This window comes from Sander vitreus, chromosome 14, assembly GCF_031162955.1.
Source record: "Sander vitreus isolate 19-12246 chromosome 14, sanVit1, whole genome shotgun sequence".
NCBI classification, from domain to species: Eukaryota; Metazoa; Chordata; class Actinopteri; order Perciformes; family Percidae; genus Sander; species Sander vitreus.
The window spans coordinates 20,709,429-20,722,426 of NC_135868.1; positions in this window are offsets into that span (position 1 = coordinate 20,709,429).

The window sequence follows — 12,998 nt, forward strand, 5'->3', positions numbered from 1 at the left end:
AAGGCAAGGCAGCTTTATTGGTATAGCACATTTCAGCAACAAGGCAATTCAAAGTGTTTAATATGAAACATTAAAGATCAGTATAAATGGAATCCATTAATACATGCACATCAGTTTCTCGCTCATAATCATATTTGCAGTACAAAAAAAAAAAAAAAAATGAATAAAATGTTTTTTACAAAATGGCTTGTGGTCCATTGTAGCTTCTTTACAAGCTGTTTTGTTGTCAGCCATGCCTGCAGTGTCATTTTAAAAATTCATAACATGATTTGCCTAAATTGGATAGGTCGATGAAAAATGGATGGATGAATGGATTGATGAGAAGTTGAGGCCTATTTCTAACCCTGGACTCAACATTGCAGTGTAGATTAGGTGGGCTGCTGTGCGGTCATAGACCCACTGTATAATGTTAATGTACACCATCTGCTCACCGACCGCCCTGCAGCTTCCATGACGTCTCCGTTATCATAAGCATCCCAGGTCCCACTGGACCGTCTGTTCCGCATCGTGGCTTGACAGTAGACAGCATGGTGACTAAAGCGTAGCCTCATTAAAAAGTCATGGTTTAAGGCGGGTGCCACACCACACATACAGGATGGAGCCACGGACCCAAAGATTCATGTTTCTCGAGGCCAAACATTGGGTTCAATCAGAAGGTTTATTCTTAAAATATGGAAAATAAAGCAAAAACTCCTCCAGTGCCTCCAATTAAACCTATTTGGAGCATTTTCATGATACAAGTGACCTTTTCTTAATACTACATGAACACCACAGTGATTTGATTCTAAAATAAATCTCACCTGCTTCTAAAACTAAAAAAAAACTGTATTTGAGATGTGAAATTATCTGACACCGCTAGGAGACATTTCACTTTCTTTATGAAAAGATTGCATGAGCAGGCTGACCTTGTAGCTGTAGGTCTGTTACGTATTAAAGATGCCTTAACCCCACCACACTCCCACACCACTCTGTGTCTCTCTACAGGTCTAGGGCTGAGGAGCAGCAGAAAGAGACGGATGATTTGGGTCTGAGCACATATGAGAAGGACAAGCAGCAATGCCACACTGCCTTCACCCTTCCTTGCCCTTATCTCTCGGGCCGCAGATATCCCCATGTTGCCAAGCCTGCACGGGTACTGATCCCTGTGATGGAAAAAGAGATGAAACGAAATGAGGAGGAGGCAAAGGGGAAGAGAAGTTTGGTGAGCATGATGACTTTGCAGGCTAACTCTTTCTGTGTTGGTTGACTGTAGCCTAGTTAGCCTCTACTTTTGAAACCAAAAATATCAGAACATTATTATTAACGTTTGTTTTATTAAAAACCTGATAATTAAGTGATTAAGCAATATTTTCTGTTGTTAATTCACTGTCATGTCAGGAGGAAGATGTGTCAGATAAACAAAAGATTTGGGTCCCCCAATCCAGCAGCAGAAGAGACAAACCTCATCCTCTGGCGACAGATCCTGTCTGCTCTGCCACTGCGGACCACACCCCGCACCTTCAGGTTGAGGAAGATCCTCTACTTCCTTCTAAACTACCCAGGGATACATGTGAAAGCGAGGATGAGACAAATATAAGTAGCAGTTCTGACTGTGTTTCTAGCGATGATGATGATTGTGTAACTCTACCTGGGGTGCGAAGGTGTGCCACTGATAGCAGTGATGGTGACTCAGAGAGTGAAAACAACAATGGTGACTCAGAGAGTGAAAACAAACAGGATTCCCCATTTTATAGCACAGAGAAGGACTTTCCTCCACTCTCTACCATCAAGGCTGGCATTCTACCATGTCCAACAGAGCCTCCAGCCTTGGGGAAGATGCATAGCCAGTGGGAGATTCCCCTTTTATTCCATCCACATAACATCCCCACTGCCACTTTGGCAGGCTGTGTGACCGGCTATACACAGGCTCTTGTCCGAGGCAAAGCAGAAGCACCTCAGGCAAACTCAAAAAACAACGCACCACCACTAGCCGAGACACAGCAAGAGGCTTATGACCTACTGGCTGACTTCCCGGCTCTGCAGCCCCCAAAGAAACCTTTAGCATTGGGTGTGTTGCGTAACGGGAATCCCAAGATCAAAGGTGCAAGGGGGAAAAGAGGGCTAACTCACTCACAAAATCAACGCCAAGAGAGTGGGGCTTCCCATCAGAGGAGGAAGGAAAATGTGCCCCACGAGGTCTCCTCCATCTGTGCAGGAGATCAGAAATCTGTGCTGGACCTTCACACGTTTGGCTCGACCGGCCAACGCAACTCTCCCACCATCAGCTGTGAGGAACTGAAGGCCAACAACCAGCCGCCTCCTAGAGGTAATATATGTGCCATGTGTCTCTGCCTCGCCATGCTCTTCATATGCTCTCCTTCTATCAGTTGGTATAAATAATCATTAATATAATTTTATGCCATTGTTAACACCCTCTGGAGCTACAAATGCACAAACTCACACAAACTGACCCTGTCTGAGAATCTAGTATTGATATTAATGACACTGTCATACTCGGCTAATTAAAGGCAGGAGAGAGGCAGCAGCACCTGTCCCAGGCAGAAACGCTGGCTATCAGAAGTTGCTGAGTGCAAATGTTTGTCCAGCTCAGAAAAGTTTTACCCTTTTTTCTCGAAACTCATTTAATGAACCTCTTTTGTTTCTGCCACATAGCAGGCGACTTAGCTTCTACTTTGTTTACTTTTCTGAACTTGAGACCTACTTCTTGAATCGAAGTTGTGTCGACAGCAAAACAGCCAAATCAGAGCAACCTTATCAATGAGGGGGCAGCGCTCCGCGACACTTGTAATACCCGACAAGTCCGCTTACCCACATGCAAACGCACACATCCATGCAAACGTTGGGTCCCTCTCTGTGTAGGTGTTAAGTACTTCCTCAGTCGCATGATGCAGTGGCAAAGTGAATTACACAGTTATTAGCCTTCCAACAGCCAGTATGTGGACACAGATATGAATCAGTCAACAGCAACTCAAGTATGCTTGTATGTTGTTGCAGTATGGCTTGTACAGTACATACAGTAATATAGTACCTCATTAACACTTTGCAGTGGGGTCTCTCCTTTGCTACTAACTATTTATGAATAATATCAAGTGTAATTTAGGCATATTTCATCCTAGCATAATAGAATGTATATACATAAAATTATACAATTCAGTTATATTTAGCTCTGTTTGAATTCCTTTCTGCTTTTTAACAGGTGCACGACTGCACCCGAAGCCAGCTCTGCTCTGCTCAATAAATGTGCATATGTGATACAAACTGCTGGCACTCCTCCAGCAGTTTGCAGTCAGTGCTGATATGATAGAATTGACTCTTTGATAGCATAGCACTGTTGATTCAATAGCACTTTGTTGATCCCCTGGATGGGGGGCTGCTTACAATTCCTTTGCAGCATAATACAATAACACAATTCTATTAAGCTTTCCATCTGCATCACACTTAACATTAAACAAGCCAGACAAGACGATGTGAATGTGAAATGGGTATACTGCTAATCCTTGCCCCCTTGCTGTGCATATTGCAGTTGCAGGTACAGATGGCGTGGATAATATCAATGCCAGGTCCTGGGCTAGCGCTGCCAGGGCAGGCATGAAGCAAGCAGCTGCCCCCCAGGAGAAAGCCAGACCTTGTACCTTTCAGCAGATAGTTCCCATTAACAGAGCCAAAGGTAAGTTTATACCTTGGCATCTTTAGCCTGTGTGTGTTTTTGTTGGAGGTTGTGTGTGCAGGGGGGATGAGTATTATGTTCCACGGTGGGCCACATGAAGAATTCATCATGACCATCACTGGTTGAGGGCATTTATTTTGCAACACCAACTAAGCTGATGACGACAGCATGTCCTCTTGCCCTTTATGCACTGTGCTTCAATGGTTCTGTGTGTAGCATTTTAAAACATCAATATATCATTGTCAAATTAATTGTAATATTTCGGAGGCTGCGGTCGAGATGATTGGTGGTCTCCCTCTCACACCAGTGGTATTGTTACTGTTTGTGACATCAATTAATCTGTGCCTTTTATCAAGCTCAACACGGAACACTGACGGATCTCTGGCACAGTTTAATCTGATATTGATATTAATAATAAAGTGACATTTAAACAACACAGACAAGCAATCTAGTCAGTTTTAAAGCAGAAGAGGTTATGCTTTATATTATCTCGTACTTTTTACCTATACCCACTGCTTTCTATGAGATGTTGCAAGTCAAACATGGCTTTACTGAGCAGTTCCCAAACCCAGGTTCTAACTATGTATTTGCGACTGGAAAATATTCAAACTTTCAGTGAGCTGTCTGTCCGTGTGTAATACAATGATAACTTTGCTTTCAAGCCTTCCCACTTATCAAATATTGCTTGACAGCACAGAGCTTGTACAATACTTTGGTAATGTATGTGTGCGGTCAGCTTGTCAAAATTTGTTTTCAAATTTGCCAGATCAGATTTGCAAATCATAGTTTAACATCACCTAAATGGAATGATCCAGTCAGTTGCCTCTCTGGAGAAGTTGCTTCTCTGATACTGTATGTTTATAGTTAAAAGTCTTAATTGAGAAGGGACCATGCAGTGCAGCAAGCACGGGCATTTTCTGTGTGAATTTCTGTTTTGTGGCTCGCATGTTTGAATGTGTTGCAGTAGAAGACAAGTCAACAAGGTGTTTAGAAGTTGCAGTGACGTAACCACTGTAGAAACTATGCAAGTTCTTATGTGCAGTTTGCTCTAGTTAAATGCGTGCAAATCCCTAAGATTGTTAGAGTGAACTACTGATCTTCAATGGCCAACTACAGGACATTTGTATTTCATTGTGTATCAGTAGTAACTACTGTAAAGAACTGTATGACAAATACAAAACAATTATTCTCCTTTTCTTTCTGCAATCCTTTACTTCTTTTGTCCTTTCACAGCTGGGTATTCTGCCGCTCAAAACTTCCCCAACAAAGTGACTCCTTCCCATCAGGCAGCCCCTCCTATGGGTCATGGCCCTCGACCCCGCAACCCAAATTGGTTTGTTAGACCTGGTTACCCTCCCACTCATCAGGTGAATACATTATTGAGATTTAAACTAATTATCAAACACACACTTTTCTCTGTAAGCCAATGTGTGAAGTGTCACAGTGCTACTTTATATGATTGTCCATGTCACATTGTATGTTTACCTCTTGTATTCGACACAGGTATTGCATTTGATAAAGCCTACCACTGAGCAGTTATAATGGCTACATCTGGATTTCAATAGCGTACTGATTATATGCATTTTTAACAGTATTCAGAATGCAGAGCTTAAAACTGGAATCATGCAGGAGATTTACTTTGAAGTGGATATAACTTTGCAGTGACCTCCGCTATCACAGCACTACTTATCCTGTATTGCTTCATTACACACCATTCACAGCTGATCAAAGGCTCACTGAAATATCTTTTACACCTAGTTCCCAGTCCAACAATAGCTATTGTCGCTACCCAGCTCTCACTTTCCATCTTTACTGTAACTGCACCATAGAAACACCACAGGAAAAGACCAATCCCACTTTTGTAGTGTTAAAATATCTATAAAAATGTTGTTGCTGTTGCAGCTAGCACATTTAGGATATTCACCAAGTACATTTCTAGCCTTTTCCAATTCTTCATTGCTTCCATGGAGGTAGGACTGCTGTGCATATACAGTATGTCTGTGTTTGTCTTTGACCAATACATCTCCTGTCCTTTATCATTAGGCCAAACTGTGCGTGTGAAATACCTGTGAATGTAACATCTCTCGGCCAGCCCTGAAAACTATTCCGCCATCTACCCAGTGTGATGTTGGTTGACAAAGTAACAACAAACTAATAAATGCTGTTTTTGTTCTCAATTGAAGAATGTTGGTTCTGATTACTTCATAACAAACAGCTGGCAGCCCTTCTGGTCTCAGGGGTAATGAGTTCAACGAGGCAAAGTGGTACTTACAGGAAGTTTAAAGTACCTCCTCAGCGAATCACAACGAGCAGTCGGAACAGTGATCTGTACTGTATTTTGCTGACATGTACTCAATCAAGTCTGAAAGACCAGTTAAACTCTTGGCATTTCATTTCTGATGCCAGGAAAACATTTTAAAATTCAATCTATTAAAAGAGCCTGTTTAACTTTAATACTTTAATAGGTGTAAACATGTAATTACAAGTAACAAGTATACCGCAGGAGCCATCTACTGTACAATGACTAAGCACAGCTAAGCACTGTATGAGCAAATAAATAAATCTGTTAGGGACTGTTCATTATTTATTTAAGGGGCCACCGGAGGAGTTTTGGGACCTTTAGCCAAAAAAGACATGACCCTCCCCTCGCCAGTAAAAAGAGTTCTATGACCCTCCAAAACGATTTGGAAAAAAGGCATGACCCTCCCCCAGCAATTTATCGATACCTTCTGTACTGGTTTGCACCTAATAAATATATACAGATTCCCATTGTTTTTTAACAGCCATGACATACGTGACTAAACCTCTGCATTCTTATCTGACGCATCACACTCCTCTGTTATGATGTGGTGGCCATTTCAGTAAATTTACTCACTAACATTGTTGTGGAAACACAATAAGCATGGAAACTAAATACACACTTCCTGCATTACTGCATTACTTCAAATACCAAGTTACTCCTCTAGTAAACTAGTATTCACATGAAATAAAACAATAAAATATTGAGACTATTTAGCAAGGCACTCTGGGTAACATTCAACACACAGACTGGTTGCTATGGACTCGTCACTAGGCTTCCTCCACTTCACCGTTTAAACAAAGTGGAATAAACGTATAAAAGTCAAAATCTACACAAAACCCGCAATCAATTAGTAAGCTGACATCACATTTATAAACATGGCATTTAGGAAATCTTTATTGCAACCTTGGCACGGTAAGATGTCCAGACATAGGGCAACAGTCATTTTTTTTACTAAAGCAGTATATGAAATCTGATGTATTACCTACCACCATTTAGTTGTTTTGTGTTATTTAAAATATTTATAAAATATCTGGTCATGTCAGACGTAATTATTCCACTCATTTTTTAAACAATGCAATTATCCATTTCAGCCACCAGGGGGGCAGCGCCCCCTGCCCCCCAGCAAACTCATGGGTCAGACCCATCTGGTAGCGGGGGCCGAGACTAAGAGCTACATGGAAAAATATGCACCAAACAAGCCACTTTGAAATGTTGCTGTTTCATGAATACAAAAGTTGGGTGACACCCCCCCCTCTGGACTGAAAAATGTTGGATGACCCTCCCCTCAGCAAAGAATAAAAAGACATGACCCTCCCCTATTTTCCTCCGGTGGTCCATTCCATAAATACCGAACGGTCCCTAATGTATGCCACTGCAATGAAGGTTATGCTTTTGCGGCATTCAACAATGGTGAGTCTAAAAAAGCAAAGAGTGTTGCTGGGTATGGGTTGACACCATCATAGAGGTGCCTGTCAATCTGCTGATAATCTTCATATTGTTTTTAAGTATTTTTAAATCACAACTCACATTATGATTCCGGTTGTTCTCCATCTGTTTGTATCCCAACCCATAGTAGAAATGGGGCTTATTGATCTCTATTAAAATGGAGCACATATTGAAATGCCAAACACTAAAGGAATAGTTTGACATTTTGAGAAACACCTTTATTTGGTTTCTCGCCGACAGTTAGATGAGAAGATTGCTACCACTCTCGTGTCTGTATGCTCAACATGTAGCGAGAGCCAACAGGTTGTTATCTTATCTTAGCTTAGCATATAGACCTATAACCTGAATTTGTTGTGAGGTTAAAAAATACAACGTCTTAATCAGTGAGCTTTAGAGGTGCAGGTGGGGAGATTTTGTTTCACCTTTGGACATAGCCTGGCTACTTGTTTTCCCCTGTTTATGCTAAGCTAAGCTAACCATCTGCTGGCTCTAGATAGACATTTTGCTCTAGACCAGGGGTATTTAACGTTCTTTAAGCCAAGGACCGCTTAACTGAGAGAGAGACGGATCAGGGACCCTCTACTACATATTATGTATAAAATGAAGTTGCATATTAAACTGGGCCTACAATAACATGTAGGGCGGCCTAAAGCCTTTATACATACCTTTTTAGTGCATAGAATACTAAGTAATTAAAATAATAACTGTTGCATGATTTTATACATCATGTTTTGATGTTAAACATGCATGTGGCACAGTGAATCCTTAGAATTTACTGCATCTGTGGATGACAACCTTAGTGACTACCTTACCCATAGGCCAGTAAGCCTATCATCAATGTGTTTGTTTCACGAATAGGTTGATTTAAATTATATCTGCTAATAATATGTTGGATTCATGTTAAGACATTTTAATATTTTGAAAAACTTAATTAAAAAAAATAATTTGGTGGCCCCCCTGCACTAACCCATGTGGACCCCCTGTTAAAGATCTCTGCTCTAGACATTTTGAGCATACAGACATGAGAGTGTTTTCGACTAATTTGCAGCAAGGAAGTAAATACGCATTTTTCAGAACTATTCTTTTAAGGACTTTCTTATGGGGTCTCTTACTACGTTTGCATTGGGCAGTTTGGAAGGAAACTTCATCCAACACCACTCTGCTCTGTTTCCCAACATTACGTCTGTGAACACACAGCAAAAAGGGAGTGCTTTGGAAGTTTGCCCCTCAAAGTTCTTTCTGCAAAAATGCTGTGCACTTTCCTGCTGTTCTTTTAACTTTGTTTAGGTTTTTGTTTTGATTCAGTGGGGCGTTTGCAGTGTCAGGTAAGCACCATATTTTCTCCCCTCCATGTAAAAACAGATTATATATTTTTTACATGTCCATCTCTCCTCTTTCTCAATCTCTCCTCGACCTATTTAAATTTGGGTTGCACTTTCTTTTACCATGTGCGGTGGTGTCAGTGACAGCAAGGCCTACTGCACTCTGAGGTTTGCCCCTTTGGCTTCAGCACTTCCAATCCAGCAGGATAATTACTGAAACTGCAATGCACATTCCCCCTGGGTGGAAGTGGCAATATGGGGGTCTCCTGGTGTCAGCTGAGAAATGAGATGCAAGAAGGCAAGCCGGGGTAAGATAGAGGGGGAGAGAGAGAGAGCGATTGTAAAATGTGTGATGGGGATGGAGAGAGACATTATAAAAAGTTTTTAGGTTTTTTTTTGGCAGAAAAACAGCTGATGCAGGGATGCAAGTAAATGTTTATAGAGAGTGTGAAAAAGTTATGAGAACTATTTCAGTCACTGACACATTTTCAAATATTTTTGTCTTTGTTTCTCTTCATCTCTCTCTCACTCACACGCACGCACGCACACTGACCATAACCTAAATATTCTGCTATTAAATTTTAACAGGAAAGACAGAAAGGGTAGGAAAAAAATCTGATAAGGAGAAGCTACATGTGAAGAGCTTTTTATCAAGCGTAGGAGTATGGATGAGAATGTGTGATCGTAACTAAATTTGGGTTTCTCTTAAAAAACACCAAGGCCTCTCAGGTAGAACTAAGGTCTTATATGCCCACCTTCTGAATTCTGAGTGTTTTATTCTCCCAGCCGTTCACTCAGCCACCCTAACCCTTGTTTATCATTGATTTAAACCTCTTCTGTCTCAGTAATCACATCCAGGATATTAGATACTGCCTCTAAGAGAGAGCAATTAAGTGAAGCTCCTTTTATTGTGTCAGGGAGTTGGCATACCTAGGCTGGCAGTTGGATGCCACAGCATCCAAAAAAAAACAGAGCAACAAATTGACAATTAAAAATGTTCGACTCTTGGCAGACGGAGAAAAAGTAGTGCGTGGCCAAATTGTTTGGTTTAGCAGCCTGAGCGATGGTCTGTTGCAAATGTGGGATTGTGAGAAACACGGCACGTTTGGAGGGGTGTAAGAGGGTTTGGCGGGAATGCGGCTTACACATTTGAGCCTGTGTGCCCTTCAGCTTGTGTAAGTTTGTGAGTGGCAGAGACATAGGCCAAAGTTTTCCCTCTTGCATTCTTCTCTCTTCTTCCAAATAATAAGCCTGTCTCCAAGCTGTTGCTAGGCTACACAGGTATGTTATTCTCTGGCAGGTGGCCTTTTCCTTCTTTAAGCCTGTGTGTGTGTGCATACATTCATGTACGCGTTGATATCAGTGTGTGAGCCAAACAGATAATGGTATGACAGAAAGGCAAGTGTGCAAACATAGATCAAGAAATATGACCCTGAAGATCCATGAATTACATCAGTGCTATATGCTACGTATTCATCCCATTGTCTCACATTTTCCTTTTGACCACTTAACAAATCCGCGAGCTTTTGTTAAGTGTGTAACAGTCTATGGTTTTCATATTCAACCTGTTCATGCAGGAGATGCGTTTGCACACACAGTTCCTTCAAGAACTCATTCGGCTGAGGCAATCTTTGATGTAAAGAGGCTGAGAAATCCTGTAACTAGGCAACAAAATAAGTTTCTGTGAGTCTCAAGGAAAATACTTAAACACTCCTAAATAATATGGGATGGTTGTCCCTCCTGTGATTGTTTTCATGGGGGTGGAAAGAGAGGACCCTAACAGTCTCTCAGAGAGATCCATAGATTGGTTTTGAGGTGGGCACAAGAGATCCAGACTAGGTCCAATCAATCAATGTGTTTGTTCATAATCAGGAAGTCTCAGCCTCTCTCTTTTCCAGCCCCCATGTTAACCCTTCCTTCTCTGGGAGACACCTGCGACCTCTCTGAGCTTTACATGAAATATTTATAAGGTAAAAAAAACGTTGATGCCAGTGCAACAGTTAATAATACAATAAGTAAGATGTTCACTGCGCCAAAGCACAAAATGACTCGTGGGGACATGTTGAACATTACTAATGACCCAAAGATAACTTGCCAAGTGTTGAGGTTTTTGGCTTTCAGAGCTCACTCTCCAGTCAGCACTCTGTTTTGGATCACCCCCCCCCCCACCACCACCCACGCTTTGGCATTTTCAAATGCTCAAAGATGGAGGATGGTGCTATGAGTGAGTGCCTGGCATCACAAGACATTTTACTCTCCAGAAATAAGGCAAATGACAAAGAGGCATTACTATAATTATTACTGCACTGCTTTGCATAGTAATACATTGCCTCTTCACTCACAGCACTAGTTTATTTAAAATTTTAATAGTTTTCTCTTAAGTTATAGCAATACTAAATTAGTATTAAAAAGTATGGACATGACTGATACATGTTGCTTATGGTACATAATGTATATAAATCAGGTCATTCTTGTAGGTACATAAACAAAAGTGACCTCACAAACATACTTTTAGCGCCCACACAGAATTTGCACATGTATGTCAAATAGCAGTAACCTTGGTTGGAACCAAAAATAATAATTTCCTTTATTTTGGTAATTACAATTTTGGCCAAATACGTAAGTATGCAAGCCAAAAACAAATTAGCCAAAAACCTATTTCTAGATAGATTCCTCAACACACACACACACACACATTATATATATATATATATATATATATATATATATATATATATATATATATATATATATATATATATACAGAAATAGAATTTTGATATGTATATTTATTTCTCAGCAGAAATAGATTTTTAATTCAGTTCATTTTTAACATGGTTCCATGCAAGAAATGCCAACTTTTCATATCAGCAGCACTAGCCCATACAGTCCTGATAACTTAGGACTTTTCATCACTATTGGCATTTCAGTGATATTGCAGTGTAGGTGTTTTGTTACAGAAACTATCCAAAGCAATTCGTCCAAATTGTTTTCCTGAAAATGTTGCTGCATTTTTACTCCAGTTCCATTGTAATTATGAAATATTACACACAGACAGTTCACTGAATTCATCTCTTTACTTATTCATTTACAAAAATGAACCTGGTGAGACTGTTGATCTGCGAAGGAGTCTCAGACCTACTCCTCATTGACACTTTCTTGGCTTTCAAACTAGCTAAACATTGATTCCTTCTTTCTCATCCTCGGGCCTATTATTTATCTGTCTTTTTCTCCACCTTTCTCTCTCTCTCTCTCTCTCTCTCTCTCTCTCTATCCTTCAAAAACTTGTTTAAATTCTTCTAATCACTTGTTTAATCTCCTCTCTTCCCATCAGCATTTTGGCGCTCAGGCGTATCGAGCCAACTGTCCTCCAGGATTCTGTTCCCCCTTCTAACAGGTGAGGCCGCTAACAACATAATTTTTTCCCCGTCCCTGAAGTTTGGAGCCAGTTCTAATCTGCTTCTAATCTCGCTGAATGTACGTCCAACTGTAATTTACGTGGGAGTTTGTGCATGCACACTGCAGCTGCGACTCAGTCCTCCATTGATTGTTATTCTATTTCATGAAACTGTCAGCTTGTGTTACATATAAAAGTGCTGCCGCCGTGCAATAAATCATCCTTAGTAGAGATTAAACAATCCTCTGTGAGAATGATGCTAAATATAAGTCACATTAGATTGGAATGCGCTGCACACATGTGAATCAGAAGTGAGAGCATGTGCCTGTGTCGGAATGAATGTGTGGATATGTGTGCATGTATGCTTGTGAATGTATGGGCTTGTGTGTATTTATGTGAAAAAAACCTGCCACACGCTATATAATTGAATATGGGGAAAAAAGGGTTTGATTTGTCCCGGTGTCACTCCTGATGGATGCCCCTCATAAGACAAGCACAATCAGGGATCATTCCTCATCTTTCCTCCCACTCCTTACACTTCCTCTCCATCATATTTTATTCCCTTAGCCCAACCCTTATTCTTTTTTTCTCCCTCCTTTTTCCTTTGTTGGCACTGGCACTGGTAGCTAGTGGTGTCACAGTGAATTTCATGCTGCCACATGTTGTGTCTGTTCTGTCCTAGTTGAGAGGGAAACGGGCCATCTTTAATTCAGTCCCTATGACCATCACAAGGCGAAGCAAAATGGCAGAGCTTTAGAACAGCTTTTTACTTTGCTCCACCATCATATTTACATAATGTTACACTTTTATGACAATACATTCTGCATGTGGAGCATCAGTGAAGAGGTTGTTTAAGGCCACATT